Raw genomic sequence first — 6,000 nt, forward strand, 5'->3', positions numbered from 1 at the left:
CGGTAGAAAGACGGATTGGCACAGGGAGCACAGATTTTAAAGGCTGCTGCTACGTACAAAATTGTTTCTGATTCCGCCTCTGGAAAAAGGCAGAATATCTTTGGAAGCGTAGATTTTTAAGGCTGCTGCTGCTGTTTGTTTGTTTTGGTTTGGCTTTCTTGTGGAAAAAAACGGAAATGGCTAAAGAAGCGCAGATTTCTAAGGATGCTGCTGATTGTAATGATTTGGCCTTCCTGTGGTTAAAGACGGAATCGTTTAGAAGCGCAGATTTTTAGAACTGTTGCGGCTGATTGTTTGCTTTGATTTGGCCATCCGGTGGAAAAAGACGGAATGGCTTTGGAAGCGCAGATTTTGAAGGCTGCTATTACTGATTGTTTGCTTTGGCCTTCCGGTGGTTAAAGACGGAATTGGCCTAGGAAGTGCAGATTTTTAAGGCTGCTGCTGCTGATTGTTTGTTATGATTTTGTTTTCCGGTGGAAAAAGACGGAATTGGCCTAGGAAGCGCAGTATTTAAGGCTGCTGCTGCTGATTGTCCGCTTCGATTTAGCCTTCCGTTGAAAAAAAGGAATTGGCATAGAAAGTGCAGATTTTTAAGGCTGCTGCAGCTGATTGTTTGTTATAATTTTGCTTTCCGGTGAAAAAAGAAGGGATTGGCTTTGGATGCGCAGATTTTGAAGGCTGCTTCTGCTGTTTTTATTCTTATTTTGATTTAAATTTTTAAGGCTGCTGCTGCTGATTGTTTGTTTTGAATTGGCCTTCTGGTTGGGAAGGCTGTTACTAAGAATACTATCATATTATTCCGGCTCTCAGAGACAGGAATGCCAGGAACAGGTAAACAAAAACAGAACGACAGGAAAAGCACAAATTGGGAAGGCTTTTTTGAAGAATATTTTCGGATTGGATGAAGAATATGGGGAAAGTTTTTGAAAATTTAAGATTTGAAAAGCTTTTGCAGATAATGGAATGAAGAATTGAGAAGAGGGATATTTGAAATATATATATTTGTTTTCTCATAGAATAACAAAAGTCTGTAAATAAAAGATTCTATTGAGAATAGAGTTGAGAAGGAATGTAGAGATGAGATGCAGGATATGTAGAAATTGAATAAAATTTCTAGGATGAAGAATAAAGCTGTGGAATATGGAATAAAAATTAGGGATATCTGGTCGAAGACAGGCCATTTGTTGAATAAACTTTTGTTCTAGAGAAAAAAAAAAAACAAAAATCGTTGCGTAAAAAGTTTCAATTGAGAATAGAGGTGAGAAGGAATGTATGGATGAGATGAAGGATATGCAGAAAATAATGAAATTTAATCAAAAATAAAATAAACTAATTGTTGTATTCTACAACACTGAAGATAAATAAAATCAAATGAATGGCTATGGAAACGTTTAGCATTTTGGCAACACTAGGCAAAACAATCATAACAAATTCAGTCATTGATCTATACTTGTGAGTGAAAGACGTGCCTGAGTGAATCTCTGAATTGAGATTCATAAGAATCGTGAAATCACGACAGTCGTGTAGTCTAATGGCTAACGTGTCTGATTTATAAGCCAGAAGCCCATGGATCGAATCCCACCACCCTAAATCTAGTCTTGGACGTAAAATGAACACAAATAGATTCCAGATAAAGCTCATGAAACTAATACCGTATTTGTTTTCTCCCCTCGTTCAGTAGTGCACTTAATCCGATAAAAAAAAAACAAACAAAAATCGTGGCCAGTGTATTGCTATCTCACTCACTCACACGCTCCCTCGCAACACTGAGAAAATTTTCGGGGCACTACCGCCCGATGGCAGTGCGATACTAGATCAAAACCAGTGCAACACTGTTCGGATAAACAAACAAGATGACATCACTTAGCGGTGCACCAGTGCAACATTCGGAATAAACAAATACGGTATAAGTAGGTACCTAATAAAGAAAGAACCAGCTTTAGGCTGAAAGTCTCAAAAATAAAGACAAAAAAATGAAAACAACAAAAAAAAACAAAAAAAAAATGAAGGAACCTAAATTATAAGCACCAACCAAACATTTTTTAATAACTTTGTACTGTTTATTCAACTGCTATAAAATAAATATTTATTTTCAAATACGTCAAATTACTTGTTAACAAATTATAACATTTGTCTGAGTTTCATTGGATCTAGGTTTTGTTCACAATCAGTCTTTATAGATTTATTTTTTGTTTGTACGGATTTAAACGAAAATCATAAAATGTTAGTCTTTGTCAAACTCTGCTCCTCACTAAAATCTTCAGTAGTCATTTCAAGTTCACGTGATCGTTGTTCCACATCTTCGACATTTTCCTCCTGGCTAGTGCCATCTTCATCTTCATACACATAATCTTCCCCCGAATCTATCGATCCTGGTTGCTCGGGAGCTGAAGAAGATTGTTCTGAGTTGTTGTTCGATGTTGATATATGTTTGATCTGCTGAACCATTACGGTTAAGTTTGATAGCAAATTGTTGATTTGTTGCTGCATTCCTTCGACAGATTCTTGTAGCTTATGATTGAGCTTTTCCAAAGATTTGATCTCGTTCTCAAATTTCGTTTCCCGCTTGATGTTCATTTCGATCAAAAGCCGATGGTCAACGATATCGGTTGTATCAGCGCAGCAGACTTTATGAACTCCTCGAGTTCGACACTCTCCTTGCCGTATGATGATGCCATTTTCAAGAAGATATTTGCTAATCTGGGACAAATGCTGGCAGCCCCAATAGTTGTCATCGATAACTATGCTACGTATGTTTGGCACGATGGCACGGACTGGTTCCATTTCGACGAAAAAGAGTTTATTACCATTGAGCCACAAATGTTCTAGTTTGGGAAATGTTTTGAACAACTGCAAATCCACGTAGCTCAGCTCATTGTTGGACAGATCGATTCGCTTCAGCTCGTTGAGATTCAACTTCAAACTGTTCATGATCTTTGTCATGCCGGTGTTCTCTAAATCCAGTTTCCATAAATTACCCATCCTGGAAAATTGCGCAAAATCTATATTCCCCAAGTTGGGATTGTTTTCCAGCACCAGCACTTCCAAACTTGGCATGTTTGTGATATTAGATATGTCACTGACTAAATTAGATTCCAGATAAAGCTCTTTCAAATTATTCGACCCATTTCCGTCCACCACGATGGAAGTGATTTGGTTACTGCCGGCGTACATCTTCTCAATAAGCCGGGTGATGCGCAACGTTTCCACTTGACATCGGCGCACATAAAGCTCGCGTATATCATCGAAATTGCGATACAACGATGGCGGCACTGTTGGGAATTTCGAGCTCACGAATGCAATTTTCTGATAGTCCAAACTGCTGGCCATAAAGTCCACATTCCGTACGTCAGTGGCCAAAAATACGCCCTGGAACACGCAAAAATCGTCCGTCCGCTTGTGGTACATGCTGTCGTATAGTTCAAACTTTTCATAATTGCAAATCACAACACTAGCGTCAACTTCCATAACTGCCACCGAAAGCGCGAAAGTCAGTAATAGAAAGCCCTTGGCGATCGTTCTCCATTGAGCCATCCTTCGTTCCTAAGCCTTGTCGTATTGACGTCCCAATTTAGACTGTGGCCGCTGGCTTTCGCCGGAGTTGGTCCAGCCGAATGTGCTTTATTGACGATGCTGGGACGTCACACTTTTACTTTTATTAGCTCTGCTTCCAACCTAATCCCTATGTTCATGTTCATGTGGAACTGCAACCGAGTTTGGCCTCGTGGAGGCAAGAGGTAGCTGGTATTTTAGTTTGGAGCCATCGGTTTTAGTCCATCTCTCTATCGATGATGCAGTGGCAAACTAGCAAATACAACTCGATGTGAGCCCATTGTGTGCATAATTTGCAGATGAATGGCTGAGACGCGCATAATCTCACTGGAAGCTGATTGGCCAGTTGGCTGAATGGCTGGAAGCTACAAGCTGTCGAATACTGGGGTTCCACTTTTTTACGGAAGCCCATAACCAGTGGCAATCGAATCAAATAAATTGGGTTGATGATTTGATTTGAATCTCCCGATGAAAGAAATGTTATGGTCATAAAAAAAACTATTAATGTGTGAACATTTCTTCGCCGTCCGCTGTACGTTATCAGATCGTGTTGCATAAATTTGGACCGTTTTGAGTTACGTCATAATTAAAATGAGATTTTTTATATTATTCATTTGTGGACATGAAATGGACATATTTTTTCCGTTTCAAATCGTGGAAATTGAACATCTTTATTGATGTACAACTACTTTGAACTCAAGCTCTACAACTGTTCTTGTATCATCGAGTGGTCTCTTTCAAAAATGTATTTTCTAAGTTTGACACGATTTGAACCGGCTCAATGTATGGGTTGGGCATATTGTTAAGCATACTTCATCATAATGTTTTACCTCGCAATCTGTATTCGAGAGTTCAAAATTATTCCACATTTTTATTAAATTGGTACATTTTTCTGAAAATTACAATTGTTTTTTTTTTCGCGCAAAAAGAACTAGATATCACATTCTCAAATATTCCACTGTCACCTGATATTAAGCTTGTCACTCTACACATCTGAGGGCATACTTTTGTTTGCGCTTTTAATTCTGTAAATACTACTTCTCGTTTTTATCAGATTCATTTCCTACTAAAACAAGCGAAACAATAACAGGGAAAGTGAACCTTAATTAGGCATGATGCTTATCTCTCTTATCTCTCCAGTTATCGTTACGCGATAACTCTTTAAAACGTATGACCAACATCTTTTTGTTAAGTGTTAGCGAATCCCGTTTTTAAACTTTTTTTTGTCTTGGTTGCGTTGGAGGTACTTACTTACTTAATGATCCTGCGTCGATTGTCCAGCGCATAGGGCCGTGGTAAAAGACCTCCACTGTTGGCGATCCAGAGCCAGCGTCTTCACTTGGTCTCAGTCAAGATTCTCGTCGACACGTATTTCGGCGGCTTGGCTTCGCCGCCACAAGTTTCTGGGTCTGCATTTTCTTCGATGTCCTTAATGATTCCATTCAAGCGCCTCTCTGCAAATCTCCTTCTCATCTCTTCGCAGCGTGTGCCCAATCCATCTCCACTCACGTTCTCGAATCTCAATTTATAACGCCTTTTGGCCGGCAGGCTATGTTGGCCATCGCTAATTGTGACTCGGAAGAGTTGTTCAAAATGCTTAGTTCAACGCCTGAGCTGATCTGTTCGATTTGTTAACAGCTGACCTGCTCGGTCTTTCAGCGGCATTCTTGCATTAGTCCTCGCACCACTAAGGCAGCGAGAAATGTCATACAGTAATCGGATATCGCCAATGGCGGCGGCTCATTCCCCCTCTTCGGTTAGAGAGTTTGTCCAGGCTCATTTGTCTTGTCTACAAGCTCGTTTGACTATTTTTTCCAGCTCCACATATCGTAAGCGGATGGCCGTTTGGCTGACCCGGTACATGCCAGCTCAATTCCGACTTCCACATTTCTCCGATCATCGACCATCCTCCAGGTTTCATCCGACATCCTTTCACTTCCTTTCCTCTTCTACAAACTTTACCGAGAGTACCATGACTCGTCGTAATAAAGGCATTCTCGAATCCACACCATTGTTCTTCGTCTGTTCCGTCTGTCGCCAGTTCCGAGGCTCGGGATTCTAGCTGTTCAACGAATGGCATTTTCACCTCTGTATTCTCCAACCGACGGACGTCGTATCGATATCCGACTTTCTCCTCTCGCCGCTGGACCCGCGCGACTCTCAGTCGTATCTCACCAAGGACGACCCAGCTAACATGAAATCGTAGTAGAAATGATAATCCAAATCGTATATTAAGACATTTTCAATAACCATCGTAAACACGTCGGTATTGAGTGATTTTCCATTATTCATTTACGACAAGCTTTGCCTAAAAAAAGTTGAATCGTATAGCAGTTTAGTCAATTCGTAAATATGTCTCCAAAACGTTGAGAATATGCTAATTCATTTACGATTTGAGTGAACTGATTTACGATAAATGGGCGGTCCTTCAATTAACACTCTTTCCGG

The sequence above is a fragment of the Uranotaenia lowii genome, chromosome 3 (assembly GCF_029784155.1).
Source record: "Uranotaenia lowii strain MFRU-FL chromosome 3, ASM2978415v1, whole genome shotgun sequence".
Lineage (NCBI taxonomy): Eukaryota > Metazoa > Arthropoda > Insecta > Diptera > Culicidae > Uranotaenia > Uranotaenia lowii.